The sequence below is a fragment of the Lepus europaeus genome, chromosome 16 (assembly GCF_033115175.1).
Source record: "Lepus europaeus isolate LE1 chromosome 16, mLepTim1.pri, whole genome shotgun sequence".
Classification (NCBI taxonomy): Eukaryota; Metazoa; Chordata; class Mammalia; order Lagomorpha; family Leporidae; genus Lepus; species Lepus europaeus.
The window spans coordinates 46583320-46599636 of NC_084842.1; the positions used below are offsets into that span (position 1 = coordinate 46583320).

Below are 16317 nucleotides of genomic sequence, written 5' to 3' on the forward strand. Positions count from 1 at the left end.
TGTCTTGGTAATCAGATGAACTTTCATGATGCTGCTGCAGTGTCTGTGTTCAAATAACCCTTATTTTACTGAATAATAGCCCCGAAGCAGAGCAGTGATGCCGACAATTCAGATAGACAAGGATGAGCCATAAAGTGTTCCCTTTAACTGGTAACATGAAAGCACAGTGAGATATTTTGAGAGAGAGAAAAAGATCACATGCATGTAATTTTTATTACAGTATGCTTCTATAATTTTTCTAGTCTATTACCAGTCATTGTTAAAGTCTTATTATACAGGCCGGCGCCGCAGCTCACTAGGCTAATCCTCTGCCTGCAGCGCCGGCACCCCGAGTTCTAGTCCTGGTAGGGAGCCGGGTTCTATCCCGGTTTCTCCAGCTCTCTGCTGTGGCCTGGGAAGGCAGTGGAGGATGGCCCAAGTGCTTGGGCCCTGCACCCGCATGGGAGACCAGGAGAAGCACCTGGCTCCTGGCTTCGGATCGGCGCAGTGCTCCGGCCATAGCAGCCATCTGGGGGGTGAACCAACAGAAAGGAAGACCTTTATCTCTGTCTCTCTCTCACTGTCTAACTCTATCTGTCAAATAATAAAAAAAAAAACAAACAAATAAACAGAATACCAACACTCCCAGGACAGTGGTTAACCTCTGAAGAAGGGGATGGGGTACAAGTGTGCATCGAGAAAGATTCTGAATGCTCTGGAATGTTTGCATAGTTTTTTCCTCTAGAGAATCTGTATTGTAAAATGAAATTTTCATTTAATCTTTTATTTATATATATATATATATATATATGTTTTTAATTTGAGAGGCTCAGAATAGAAATAAACACAGGCTCCCTTCACTAGATCCCTCCCCAAATGCCTGCATCAAGGCTGGGCCACAGCTGAAGTCAGAATCTGGGAACACAATCCAGGTTCCCAGGATTGGGGACCCAACTACCTGAGCTATCACCTGCTGCCTCCCAGGATTTGAACTGGCAGGAAGCTGGAGTCTGGAGTCAGAGCTGTCTGTCTGTCTCTGTCTCTGTCTCTCTCTCTCAATCTCACTCTCTATCTCTGTCTCTCTCTGTCTCTCTCTCTCTCTCCCACCCATACCCTGTCCCACCTTTCAAATAAAAAAAAAAAAAAAAAAAACTTTTAAAGGGGGGTGGGATTGTGGCTCAGGTTAAGCCACCACTTGTGACACCAGCATTCCATATGGGCGCCAGTTCAAGTCCTGAAGGCTCCACTTACGATCCAGCAGCAGATGACGGCCCAAGTGCTTGGGTCCCTGCCACCTGGATGGAGTTCCGGGCTCCTGACTTTGGCCTGGTACAGCCAGATGGAAGATCGATCAATCTCTCCCTCCCTCTCACTCTTTCTCTCCCCCCTCTCTCTAGAACTCTGCCTTTCAAATAATCAATAAATCAATCTTTAAAAAAAACAAGCCAGAATTGGCAATAGAACCCAGGCACTCCAATGTGGGACACAGGCATCTTAACTGCTAGGCTAAATACCTGCTCCCTAATTTTTCTCCAAAAAAAGAAAATAAACAGATGCTGTCCAATACATTTCTTTCTTTCTTTCTTTTTTTTTTTTTTTTTTTTTGACAGGCAGAGTGGACAGTGAGAGAGAGAGAGAGAGAAAGGTCTTCCTTTGCCATTGGTTCACCCTCCAATGGCCGCTAAGGCCGGCGCACTGCGCTGATCCGAAGCCAGGAGCCAGGTGCTTCTCCTGGTCTCCCATGGGGTGCAGGGCCCAAGCACTTGGGCCATCCTCCACTGCCCTCCTGGGCCATAGCAGAGAGCTGGACTGGAAATGGGGCAACCGGGACAGAATCCAGCGCCCCAACCGGGACTAGAACCCGGTGTGCCGGCGCCGCAGGCGGAGGATCAGCCTATTGAGCCGTGGCGCCAGCCTCCAATACATTTCAAAGATACGTTTAGCGGCAAGTCTCCCTGAGGCTGGCCCACACTTCCTAGAAGACAGAGTTCAAAAGTGTTCGTTTGCAACGCCTGTCCAAGGTGGGTTTTGCAATATAGATCACATTTCAATATAGCAAACCCAACTCTGTCACTCCGTAGGTTGCTAAATTTATATGCTAGTTCAACTAAGAGGCAAGGAAAAAAAAACTACATGCCAAGGGGACTTCTGCTAATCCAAAGGGAGCTCAACAGAGTAATTTCAGTTCGTCTAACCCCAACTCACTCTCTCTCTCTCTCTCTCATCAATAAGTAGCCCTTGCCCAACCACAAATCCTCTACCCCAGGCCTAGCTGTCAGTGCCTCAGTCTCTTCCCTCTGGGAATCAGGGTTCTTTTTTTTTTTGACAGGCAGAGTGGATAGTGAGAGAGAGACAGAGAGAAAGGTCTTCCTTTTTGCCATTGGTTCACCCTCCAATGGCCGCTAAGGCCAGCGCTTCGTGCTGATCCGAAGCCAGGAGCCAGATGCTTCTCCTGGTCTCCCATGGGGTGCAGGGCCCAAGCACTTGGGCCATCCTCCACTGCCTTCCCGGGCCATAGCAGAGAGCTGGACTGGAAGAGGGGCAACTGGGATAGAATCCGGCGCCCCAACCGGGACTAGAACCCGGTGTGCCGGCACCGCAAGGTAGAGGATTAGCCTGTTAAGCCACGGCGCAGGCCAAGGGAATCAGGGTTCTTAACATCAATCTTGATCTCTTGGGCTAACGAAGAAGAAGATCTAAAAATCCCACCAGACAAACTAATACGTGATTATTTACCTTCTGGGGTCAGTTAATTACATAGGACACTGATTTCTAAAATTTAGTTTATGTTAATTTTATTTGAAAGGCCAAGAAAAAGAGACAGGAGAAGGAGAGACAGGAAGGGAGAGAGGGAGAGGGAGAGGGAGAGAGGGAGGCGGAGGGGGAGGGGGAGAGAGAGCAAGAGCTAGTTCACTCTCCAAACACCCACACCAGTTAGGGCTGGGTCAGGCTGCAGCCAGGAGCCTGGAATTCCATCCAGGACTCCCACTTGAGTGGCAGGAGCTCAAGTACTTGAGCCATCCGTAGCCTGCTGCCTCCTGAATCAGCAGGAAGCCAGATCTGAAAAGGAGGGGCCAGGACTGGAACCAGGCACTCTGATATGGAACACGGAGGCCCCAAGCAGCAACGTAAGCCACCACCCCACACACCCACTCTAAACACTTGCACATCCCTCCACCCCTTCAAAGCACCAACTTGAGCCCTTAAAGGGGCCGGCATTGTGGCGCATTGGGTTAGGCTGCCGCCTGGAGCCAGCATCCCATATGAGCGCCAGTTCAAGTCCTGGCTACACCACTTCTGATCCAGCTTCCTGTTAACGTGCCTGGGAAGGCAGGAAAAGATGGTCCAAGTCCCTTGAACCCCTGCCACCCACGTGGGAGACCTGGAGTTCCAGGCTCCTGCCTTCGGCCTGGCTCAGTCCCAGCTGTTGCAGCCACTGGGGAACAAACCAGCAGATGGAAGATTCTATATCCCCTCCCATAACTCTGCCTTTAAATACATTAAGAAACCTTTGTTTTAAAAAAAAAAAGGGAAAAAAAAGCCCTTAGAAACACAAAAGTATAATATCAAAAACCTACTAAGTAACGCTAACCTACGGTGACAGAAATCAGACTTGTGGTACTTTTGCTCACGAGTAGGGATGATCTGGAAGCGGTCACTAGGCGTATTCCTGGAGTGTACATTTCTGGAAATGTTCTGTTTTCAGATGCATTTGTCACAACTAATTAAACAGCACACTTAAGGTCTGAGCATTCTGCTGTAGGTAAATTATACCTCAATTTAAAAAAAAAAAAAAAGAAAGAAACCCACCCTCCTTAAACAGCATCTCTCCCGAGGACTGCCGCAGAGCTTCGAGCTGTCCTATCAGACGTCGGGAATCTCTGGAGTGCTCTGCAAGGAGCAGGAGTACCATGGTGACAGTCACCATAAAAATAGATAACAAGATGGAAATGGAGAGAGGACACAGGAATTTAAGAAAGCGTACCAAGAGCAACTAATTTTCAGCAGGAGAAGAAAAAACAGAGGAGGGAGTTTTTAATGCCTCCTGCACTTTGAAAAACAGCATTGAATGTGGTTGTTTATTACTAAAAAGAGTTTTATGCCTTCCTGACATGCAAGAATACAAGGCAGGCTGAGAACTATTATTTCTTACCATATTTTGCTTTTAAAAAATAATACAGGTGGGGCCGACGCTGTGGCGCAACAGGTTAATGTCCTGACCTGAAGCGCCGGCATCCCATAGGGGCTCCAGTTCTAGTCCCGGCTGCATCTCTTCCAATCCAGCTCTCTGCTATGGCCTGGGATAGCAGTAGAAGATGGCCCAAGTGCTTGGGCCCTGCACCCACGAGGGAGACCTGTAAGAAGCTCCTGGCTCCTGGCTTGGATCGGCGCAGCTCCAGTGGTTGCGGTCATCTGGGGAGTGCACGAGCGGATGGAAGACCTCTCTCTGTCTCTACCTTTCTCTGTAACTCTGTCTTTCAAATAAATAAAATAAATCTTAAAATAAAAATAAGAAATAATACAGGAACCAGCAATGTGTTACAGCAGGTTAAGCTGCTGCTTGCTAGGCTGGAATCCCATATGGGGGTTGGTTCGAGCCCTGGCTGCTCCACTTCAGATCCAGCTCCTGGCTAATGAGTCTGGGAAAGCAGCAGAAGATGATCCAAGTCCTTGGCCCCTGCACCCATGTGGGAGACCCAGATGGAGCTCTTGGCCTGGCACAGCCCCAGCCGTTGCAGCCATCTGGTGACTAAACCAGTGGATAGAAGATCTCTGTATAACTCTGTAACTCTGCCTTTCAAATAAATAAATAAATGTTTTTTTAAAAAAAGACAAAAAAACAGTGTGTGTGTGTATAATATATATATATACATACATACATATGTGTGTGTGTGTGTGTGTGTATATATATATATATATATATATATATAATTAGCTTTTTCCCACACCCACTGTTACATGGCCCAGGAAACCAAATCCAAGTAACACAGTAACTCAAACATAGAGGAGATGACACATACCCTGCAATACACAGATACCACAGAAACAATGCAGACCGGCCGGCGCCGCGGCTCACTTGGCTAATCCTCCGCCTGCGGCACCGGCACACGGGGTTCTAGTCCCGGTTGGGGCGCCAGATTCTGTCCCGGTTGCTCCTCTTCCAGTCCAGCTCTCTGCTGTGGCCCGGGAAGGCAGTGGAGGATGGCCCAAATGCTTGGGCCCTGCACGTGCATGGGAGACCAGGAGGAAGCATCTGGCCCCTGGCTTCAGATCAGCACAGCGCACCAGCCATCGCGGCCATTTGGGGGGTGAACCAACGGAAAAGGAAGACCTTTCTCTCTGTCTCTCTCTCTCACTGTCTAACTCTGCCTGTCCAAAAAGAAAAAAGAAAGAAAGAAAGAATGCAGACCAAGGCCCATCATCAACAAATGTACAATGACTTTCAACTTCAGTTCTAAATAACCAAAACCTGCCTATAATGTTGACATCCATTGAACACTTGCGTTAAGTTGGTGCACTCCAAATGGCCTTACTCCATGTGAAGAGAGAGCACTTTCTTGCCAAAAAATGGATTTTTCAAATACCAAACTGTAAGCATGAATCACATGGAGGCAGAAATCTTGTGATATTCTCCAAAGATAAGATAATCCTCTATTCTCTGCAGAACTCTCTAAGACACTTTTCTCCATGTAATTTAGCCTTAGCAGTGACCCTAACAACAAAAACAACAATGATAATAACAATAACAGCAGTCCAAACCTTAAAATGTTAAAGAATTAGGGTGGATTCTAAATAAACTATATATTAAGCAAAGGTTCAGCAAAATTAAACTAAATCAAAGTTTCCACATGGAAGCTAATACAAAAATTAAATTTTATAACTAAAACTGTATACTTACTGTCTGACATAACTTGAATATATGCTTTCCTGGAAAATCACACTTAAAAGTTTCTTTTTTTTTTAAAGATTTATTTTATCTGTTTGAAAGGGTTACAAGGAAAGATAGAGAGAGACAGACAGAGAGAGAGAGAGATCTTCCATCTGCTAGTTCACTCTCTAAATGGTCACAATGGCTAGCGCTGTGCCATACAGAAGCCAGGAACCAGGAACTCCACCTGGATCTCCTACATGGCTGACAGAAGCCCAAGTACCAAGGCCATCTTCTGCAGCTTTCCCAGGTACATTAGCAGGGAGCTCGATTGAGAGTAGACATGACTCAGACTGGCACTCATATGGGACGCCAGCATCACAGGCAGCCCCCTTTATCCACTGTGCCACAATACCTGCTCTCCAAAGTTTCTGCTGTGGTGCAGTGGGCTTGGCATCCAGCTGCAGTGCCAGCACCCCCCATCGGCACCAGTTCATGTCCTGGCTGCTCATCTTCTGATCCATCTCTCTGCCTATGGCCTGGGAAAGAAGTGGAAGATGCCCAAGTGCTTGGGCCCCTGCATCAAGTGGGAGACCTGGAAGAAGTTCCTGGCTCCTCACTTCGGATAGGCCCAGCTCACCACTGTGGCCATTTGGGGAGTGAACTAGTGGATGGAAGACCTTTCTATCTCTTCCTTTCTCTGTCTGTGACTCTGCCTCTCAAATAAATAAATCTTTTTTTTTTTTTTTAAGTTTCTTTAGGTTCATCTGACTCTTGTTCTCTTTGTTGCTTATACTACAGAACAGTCAAAAGTCCAGTCTCATCTCTGGTGTCAGGATGGCATTAAATATGCTGTGCTCAGAATATAAAACCACTGCGTGGGAAATTAAGTAGGAAGGAGATGAGCAAGGGGACTTCCAGGTCCTCCGCAGCCAAGCACAGGACCTGGCATCCAGCTAAGGGGCCCCAGCCCGCCTCAGCCATTACACTGAATAGGATGTCCACATTATCCTACCATGTCACTCTACTTGGCTCATCATTATTAGCCAATTCCTTGATCCTCTTGCTTCTCCTAAAGACCAAATTCCATTTTCAGCAGCCCTAGGGCTACGAACTGTGTTCTGATACCCCTTGCAATAGTGCTCTTCATCCTTCCTAAAACGGTCCCAAGAGGATCTCTCAAAAATGCCAGGATCTATTTATAAACATTTTTTTTTTTGGACAGGCAGAGTGGACAGTGAGAGAGAGAGAGAGAGAGAGAGAAAGGTCTTCCTTTGCCGTTGGTTCACTCTCCAATGACCGCCACGGCCGGTGCACTGCAGCCAGCGCACCACGCTGATCCGAAGGCAGGAGCCAGATGCTTCTCCTGGTCTCCCATGGGGTGCAGGGCCCAAGGACTTGGGCCATCCTCCACTGCACTCCCAGGCCATAGCAGAGAGCTGGCCTGGAAGAGGGGCAACCAGGACAGAATCCGGCACCCCAACCGGGACTAGAACCCGGTGTGCAGGTGCTGCAAGGTGGAGGATTAGCCTGTTGAGCCATGGCACCGGCTTATAAACACTCTTTAAGGAGCCAACATGATGATGTTCATGCAAATACTATGCCACTGGAGAAACCTCCTCTGCTCCACGTTATCTTCCAGCTTTGACAAGCCACATCATAACTGAACCTAGGAATTGGAAGGGATGGTGAAGGTCAGCCTAATTCCTAACTTGCTCTTCCGTAACATCCCTAATGAACAGCATTCAGCCCTACTTGAATACCTCCAACAATGGGAAGTTCACTACTCCACAGATATTTCTGTTGTTAGATCTGCCAACTGGAAAATCCTTTTTTCACACTGAACTGAAATCTGTATTCTGTCTTTAGGGGCCATCAATTTCAACAGAACACTCTACAGGTGAAGAATCTTAGATGACTATCACTCTATAGCTGAGGAATCTGAAGCAACCCAGGCTAAAGCAATGGTTTCATCCATTGATCACATTCTCAGGAGCAAAAATAAGTCTATACTTTCCTACACCTGATAAACATGAAAACAGTTGAAGATAGTACTAGGCATCCATCTCACAAGCGGACTCCAATCATTCCCGATCTTGTATCATTCTAGGCTCCCTTGTTGAATCAAGTTGAATATGCTCATGTTCCTTTTAAATCACGGCTCCCCCATGGTCCAAGTATTGCATGACCAGCTAAGGTCATTACAAGAGGACCATGTAATTGGATCCCCGAATTCCTGATCCAGTTATGAACTGGATTTGACTTTTTGAAACCCTCATCCCACTCGAGGCTCACAATGAACTCATGAGCAACAGAAAAGCCCCAAGGCCCTTTTCCCACATGCCCTGATGCTCTTCAATGGGCCTGTACCAACTCTGGCCAGGGACTGAGACTCACCTTGTGACTCCAATGCCTGACAGCATTTGCACACATCAGACAGGTACTCAAGACTGCTCACAGAATAAATCATCTACTTTATCCTATCCTGTTCTTGAACAATAAAATGCTTTTAAAATAGTAGTATTTTTGCCACTGTGAAATATATACACATTATAGAAGGAATAAAATTTTTAAATGTTAAAAAAAAAAAAAACACCACATACTTCATCTAGAAGCAACCAGTATTGATATTTTGGTATTAATACTGTATTTCCAGGGGCCAGTACTGTGGCACAGGATAATCCTCCACCTGTGGTGCAGCAGGTTCTATTCCCAGCTGATCCTGTTCCTATCAGCTCTCTGCTATGGCCTAGGAAAACAGCAGAAGATGGCTCAAGTGCTTGGACCCCTACACTTGTGTGGGAGACCCGGATGAAGCTCTTGGCTCCTGGCTTTGGATCGGCGCAGCTCCAGCCTTTGTGACCATTTGGGGAGTGAACTAGCAGATGGAAGACCTTTCTCTCTGTCTCTCCCTCTGTCTGTAATTCTATCTCTCAAAGTAAATAAATAAAATCTAAAAAAAAAAAAAAATACTATATTGGGGCTGGCGCTGTGGTACAGTGGGTTAAAGCCCCAGTCTACAGTGTTGGCATCCCATATGGATACCAGTTTGAGTCCCAGCTGCTCCACTTCCAATCCAGCTCTCTGCTGTGACCTGGGAAAGCAGTAGAAGATGGCCCAAGTCCATGGACCCCTGCACCCACATGGGAAACAGGGAGGAAGTTCTCGCCTTCTGGCTTCGGATTGACGTAGCTCCCGCCATTGCAACCATCTAGGGAGTAAACCAATGGATGGAAGACCTCTCCTCTCTCTCTCTGTTTCTGCCCTTCTATAACTCTGCCTTTCAAAAACATCAATAAATCTTAAAAAAAAAAAAATACTATATTTCCTTCCAGCCATTTTCTATGCATGTTGCTTTAATCCTTTTTTTTTTTTTTTTTTACAGGCAGAGTGGACAGTAAGAGAGAGAGAAACAGAGAGAAAGGTCTTCCTTTGCCGTTGGTTCACCCTCCAATGGCCACCGAGGCCAGCGCGCTGCTGCCAGCGCACCGCGTTGATCCAAAGCCAGGAGCCAGGTGCTTCTCCTGGTCTCCCATGGGATGCAGGGCCCAAGCACTTGGGCCACCCTCCACTGCACTCCCGGGCCACAGCAGAGATCTGGCCAGGAAGAGGGGCAACTGGGACAGAATCTGGCGCCCCAACTGGGACTAGAACCCGGTGTGCCAGCGCCGCAAGGCGGAGGATTAGCCTATTGAGCCGCGGCAAAGGCCACTTTATTAACATTTGAAATAATATTGTAGATGCACTTTAGCTTTTAGCAGAAATATTTTTCCATTATTTTAAAAGTATTCCTAAATATTTTCCATGCCCTCATAACACCCCATTATAAAGATGTATCCATCAGAATCCACTTAAGCATTACACCCACCCACACCATTGGGTATTTAGGTTGCTTCCAATTGTTCACTAGGGTTTTTTTAAAACCTCTGAATAATCTCCATGCCAAAAACATCAACATTTTGAAGATGGCCTCAACTAAGTCCCCAGAAGAAGAATTATCTTATCAAAATGTGTGAACATCTTGATACATTATAATTCAAAGTTTTAAAACTAACTCAGATATCTAACTTATCCCCTATTGAATGTTTCCTTTTTGTAAATACAAGCTCCCCATTCTACATGATTTTGAACCTTGATTTATCTGCTAAATAAGTAATTCCTCCTACCTCTGGGCCACCAGCAAATGTGACAAACACACCTTCTGTATCCTCATCCACAATACAAGAAATGTTGAAGAAATCAAGGCCAAGAATAGAATCAATACTATGGCTCTTTCAGTCCTCCTTCCAGGTTCACTCGGGGCCAATAAGTCACAGTGTTTGCATATGACCATGAAGTTTAATTAAAACATCATACAGCCCACATTTTCACACTTACGGCTTACTACATTGACCATCATATCTTAAGAAACTTTACAGAAGCCAAAATGCACCAGAGCTGCTACATCAGTCCTCATTCCAGTATCCAAACCATCATATAACACAGAAAATGGATTTAATTTGATGAAATTCAGCTGACTTCAGAGGCTGGCATTGTGACATGGCAAGTTAAGTTAAGCTGCCACCTGCGACACTGGCATCCCTTAGAGGCACCAGTTCGAGTCCCAGCTGCTCCACTTCCAATTCAGCTACCTGCTAACGGCCTGGGAAAGCAGTGGAAGATTTTTAATAAAATAAACTTTAGGGGCCGGCACTGTGGCATAGCGGGTAATGCCGCCTGCAGTGCCAGTATTCCATATGGGCACCGGTTCGAGTCCCAGATGCTCCACTTCTGATCCAGCTCTATGCTATGGCCTGAGAAAGCAGTAGAAGACGGCCCAAGCCCTTGGGCCCCTGCACCCACGTGGGAGACCCGGAAGAAGCTCCTGGCTTTGGATCGGTGCAGCCCGGCCATTGCAACCAATTGGGGAGTGAGCCATTGGATAGAAGACCTCTCTCTCTCTCTCTCTCTCTCTCTTTCTCTGCCTCTCCTCTTCTCTCTGTGTAACTCTGACTTTCAAATAAATAAATAAAAATCTTTTTAAAAATTTTAAAAATACACTTCAGTTTCAATTTTTTTTAATGTTAAAAAAGCAGTACTGGGGCCGGTGCTGTGGTATAGTAGGCTAAGTCTCGCCTGGAGTGCCAGCATCCTCTATGGGCACAGGTTCAAGTCCCGGCTGCTCCTTTTCTGATCTAGTTCTCTGCTACGGCCTGGGAAAGCAGTAGAAGATGGCCCAAGCACTTGGGCCCCTGCATTGGTGTGGGAGACCAGGAAGAAGCTCCTGGCTCCTGGCTTCGGTTCGAAGACCTTTCTCTCTGTGAAACCACTAATTCACTTGGGAAGAGCTCTGAATCACCAGTGGTTATGGGCTCCTCAAGGTGAGTCAGAGAGTTCTGGACCACAGGGACCTGTACTTACTCACTTCAGCTGGTCCCCGCACCAAACTAGTTTTCTGGCATTAACATCTGGATTTGAACCAGCTGTACGTAACCATCATGACTCTCTCTGGATCCTGGATGCCTACCTCCTAAGAAAAAGGAAATCCGAGAAGAAATGGTTCCACTCCTGTCCTTGCGAGTCCTGTGGTATTAGCTTACAGAATCAAAGCAGTGACTCTACTGTCACACGGCATTTGGCGGCTGTCAATCACAGCTCACCATGTCATGTCCCCAACGTTACTCTCAAGAGATACACGCCAGGAGCCACCACCTACCCATGCCAGCCAAGTGGAAAATGGTAAGGGGTGAGAGAGCCTGGGGTAGCTACAAGTTTGCCTCATTGTATAGACTACAGGTCAGAGCCTTCTCTAATGAATACCATTCCAATCATCATAAAAAATATGTTGAAGTTCCAGCCAGCAGCTCCCCCAAAGTACTGCCTGACTTGCTTAAAACAAATTCACTGCACACGAGTATCTCAGATTTCATAATGTCACGCTCCTACTGTGATCCCCATCCAGAGCCCATGACAGCAATCCCAAATTCCCAAGCATTCGAGTCTTCTGAAAACTGAGATAGCGGCCGGCACAGCAGCTCAACAGGCTAATCCTCCGCCTGCGGTGCCAGCACACAGGGTTCTAGTCTCGGTCAGGGCGTGGATTCTGTCCCGGTTGCCCCTCTTCCAGTCCAGCTCTCTGCTGTGGCCCGGGAGTGCAGTGGAGGATGGCCCAAGTGCTTGGGCCCTGTACCCGCATGGGAAACCAGGAGAGGTACCTGGCTCCTGCCTTCGGATAAGCGTGCTGCGCCAGCCACAGCGCACCGGCCGCAGCGGCCATTGGGGGGTGAACCAACGGCAAAGGAAGACCTTTCTCTCTGTCTCTCTCTCACTGTCCACTCTGCCTGTAAAAAAAAAAAAAAAAAAAAAAAAAAAAAAAAAAAAAAAAAAAAAAAAAAAAAACAGCAAAGCCGAAGGCCTACAGGACTAAACCAAAAATGTAAAGTGACTAGATGATGGCATTAAGGAGTCCTGGGACCGTGACCACCGGGGACCGCAGGCTTGTCTACTGTCCATGGAAAATGGCCACTACCCAACTGAAGATGACTGAACTGACAGATCTGACCCTTTAAAAGAGCCCCAGAGGTCTGCTGGTTTCTTTACAATTTTTGGAGCCTTTTTGTAGTCCCAACTGTAACAGCCCTGCAAGCTTAAAATATTCGGGGGCTGCCTGTTTACAACCCTACACTACACAAGACTCCCGTCGTCCTCCCTGTTTCTCCCTGCTCTCTAACAAGCATAAGCACACAGGACACCTTCCTAACTCCAAACCTCTGCTCACTCCATTGCTCCCCACCTATTCCAGGCCACAGGACACCCCGAACAGTTCAGCCCACCTCCTTCCTTATTCCAAAAAGCTCTTCTAAGTCACACCAGCACAGAGTACTCTCACCTTCCTTCACCTCTACAGGTGCTTACTCTTCATTTCAGCACTGAACCATCTTAATTCACTCCTTCACCACGGTATATCCCATCTCTCCACCTAGACAGTGAACGTCCTGCAGCTTCCCCCCCTCCCCCCACCTTCAGCACTAGTAAGGACAGCAGAATAAGTACTCACTGAATGTGAAAATTCTCTTGGTGTTTTTCAAACGGTGGGTTATGAGTTATTCGAGACTGCTCAGATCAACTTATGGGAGACAACGGCATTCATTTTTTAATGAAAAATAGACTAGTACATAAAAATGGCATAGGAGATTGTACCAAATAGAGTTAGGACTTCATGAACTTATAGATTTTTACATCCATGATTACGTGTACTAGCTCATGATGTAAACTTTCTTAATGTAGGTCACAAACAGGGCAGAAAACACTGCTGCTCCATAATAAGTTAGCTCAACCACTGTTCCATGCAATGATTTTGTTTTTTGGACAGATATTCTCTATAAGAAAAAAAAAAAAAAAAGATCTGCCCCATGGCCCACCTCCAAGCCCCTCCTCAAGTCCTCTTCCCATGCTAGCTCACTGCTCCTGCATCTCAGAGAAATAAGGAGGCTAAGTAACTGTAATTGCATTGGCTCATTCTGCAACTTTTTGCAACTATCCTTCAAACTCAGATGTTGCAAGTTGAGGCTTGGGGAATTTGTTCAGCAAATCACCCTAAAGTCACCCTTGCAACAAGAAAGCAGAATGTAGACCTCAAGAAAAAAAGGAGGGGGGCCTCTTCCACCTGCACATTGCCAAAATCCTGGGGACCAGCAATCCCCTAAGGTTGAGATGGGCCACGCCCTGGGAAGGGCAACATCCCCAGGCCCAGAATGCCCTTCCTCTCCTTTAGACACATTCCCTCCCACAACATGAATGGGAAACCAGGCCAGACTGAAGATCTCAGAGGAGGGTAAAGTTCAACATATTCCAAAGCTCAACAATTTACACCTTCAGCAAATCCCATTCTACTACCCTTCAACCTCTAACCCTACCCTGGAGATCAGAAGAATACATAGCTCCAATTCCCCAGAGTTGCTTCTCCAGCTTCAAGTTCAACACCAGGCAATGTCATTTGAATGGCAACACAGGAGGGCAAAACAGAAGCCCTCTCATTCAGACTCCAAGGCTCATGCAAGCGGCATCCTCTGGGGCCCACTTGTTACCAGGAAGACTCCCCACGTGTCCTCTTCTGAGTGTCTTCCCCGTCCTGAGTCAGAGCCGCAGATGCTGGCAGGACACCTATATTTGGATATCTTGGCAAACACAAGAAACTTCTCTACAGCCTGAGTGTCAAGTACTTCTCTCTGAAGCACACATTGCTGATTTCTCCAGTTACCAACTACAGCAGCTCCAAGGCCCTGGCGTATAATCAATTTCCTCAAAGAATTAATTTCCATTCATCTCCGTCCCTCCCCCTGCCCCTGTCAACAGATTATTTCAACAGTAATATTTCTAAAGTCTTCTCTCTTTTCCTATTTCTAATTATGCCAGTCCAGAGCCTGTGTGCTCCACAACTCCAACAGCCTGCTAACTGATCTGCCTCCTAACACCACTCTCCAAATGCTCTTTCGTTACATCACTCCCTGGCTCAAAAACCTGTCATGTCTCCCCAGTACACACAGGCTAAAGTGCAATTCCCCCGTCTGGCTTTCTAGGACTTTCACAATCCCAACCATTGTTCCTCTCCATCTTTATCTCCTACTGTTCAGGAAACATTCCAAATGGCCAAGGCCATCTCTTGCCTCTCGGGAAAGCCATGTCCATCCCCACCTGTGGCCCACCGCCCCTTCCAAAAAGTCCGTTCTGGCAGGAGCCCATGCTCCCTTCTCTGACCCCTGACACCACCTATTCCTCCAGCTCCACTGGACACTTAGCCACGCCCTACCTGGAGATCTTGTTTCACAAGCTCAAGTCTGTGAGTCTGTTACACGAGCTTATAAGGCCTCGGGAGAGTCATACGTGCATCTTTCATGCCTTCCCTCTCTGTGCTAACTGCAGGGACCTCTGCCGCTCCTGGAGGAACTCTTCCCACCCATCACTTCTCTTACCTTTGTGCCTTGCCGGTGAGTTAGTCCTCACATGCAGGACTTATTTCAAAACTCAGCGCTCCAAGCTCCTTCCCACATTCCAGTGTTTTCTTTACTTAATATACTCCCTGTCCCCCAGCTTGCACACTGTGCAGGCAGCCTCAGCCTGCGAGTTCAACTTTGAGCTCTCAAATCACTTCCACCCAGTCAGCTGAGGCCTTACTTAGACTTCTGGTGTGCCTCTCGGCCATCTCCCAGAGAAGCCGGCATCGTGCTGAGATCCTCAAAGAACCTGTGGCGCTGACCTTAACTGCTGTGTTTCCTTGTGTTTCAAGTTCCTGGAGACCAGGAACCTCTGTTTACATAACACCTTAGGGGGTGGCAAGAAGACCTTCACCACCTGTTGATCACTAGCTCTGAAGCGAACTGCCCCCATTACACCTTTCTAGGAAAAGGGGAGTGAACAAAGTAGGGTGGGCTTGCAGGTCTTCCCGCACCTGGTGGCCTGCCCGGTGCAAGTCCTCCTGAACCACCAGGAAGGGGCCCGGGCTGCCTGAATCGGGAAGCAGGGACACCCCCTCACGGCCTGGCAGGTGTCAGTTCAGAAGCCCCGGACTCCAAAGCAGGGAAGAAAACGCAGCCTTTGAAATTGTTTACACATAACAAACTCTCCGTCCAGGCCTCCACCCGGATACCCCATAAGCCCACAGTGGCACCGTCAGTGAGGACCAAGGGTATGGCGGAGGCGAGGCAGGGTGAGAGCGCGGGGTGGAGAGGAGCGGTGTCCAGAAAGGGAGAGAGGGTGCGGGGAAGCCGGCGGGCGGAGGGCGTGTCGCGCCGCCCGTCCCGCAGCCCGGCGCTGCTCGCTCGCTCGCTCTCTCGCTGGAGTGTGCAGGAGCGCGCGGGGCGCCGGGAGGACTGGGATGACGGCCCAGCCGGAAAGGGTTGGGGAGGGGGCAGGTTAACCGGTCAGACTCCCTCCGAGAGGCGACTCTGGACAAGCCCTCAAAGTTGGGGAGGGGGATCCGATGGGAGCGCAGGCTGCCGACAGATAAACAAGGTGGCGCACGAGAGAGTGGGCGGCCGCCCCCACCCAGCCACCCAGCCCGCGCGGGCACTGCCGCAGCGCCCCGCCCGCCGCTGCCCTGGCCACGCCGGCCTCCCGGCCCCCAGGCCGCGGGGCCGGCCCGCGCAGCCGAGCGGAGCGTGGGAAGTTCCCGGCCGCCCCCGTCCCCGGGCTGCAGCTCCTGCAAGCGAGATCCCCCGCGCAGCTCACCTTGGCCCGCTGCGAGCGGCAGCGCGGGCCGGGCGGCTCCCGCTCCGACGGCTCGCCTCCGGGCTGCAGCTGCCGCGGCCCTGCCCGCCCACCCGGCGCGGCCCGCGGCCCCGCTGCGCTCCGGCCGCCCGCCCGCCGAGGATCGGTTCGCGCCCACCTGGCCGGCCAGCCCTCCCCTCTCCGGGACACTGCGCTCACGTACGCGGCCGCGGCCACAACCCGGCCCGGATTCCGCGCCAGGGAAGGGAGCGCAGGAGCGCGCC

At 48.8% G+C, this 16317-nt stretch overlaps 1 protein-coding gene across 2 annotated transcripts in view; it reads right to left on the minus strand.

Annotated features, from left to right (window-relative positions):
* The window catches only part of ZNF395 (zinc finger protein 395), a 48938-nt gene that overhangs the window by 32457 nt on the left and 164 nt on the right, over positions 1 to 16317 (minus strand). The window contains exon 1 of one of the 2 annotated variants that reach the window (XM_062213782.1): positions 16055 to 16124. The exons of the other annotated variant lie outside the window; for it this stretch is intronic. The gene's annotated coding sequence lies outside the window, so the exon portion shown is untranslated. Of the gene's footprint in view, positions 1 to 16054; positions 16125 to 16317 lie in introns of those variants that run through there. 2 annotated transcript variants of the gene reach the window in all.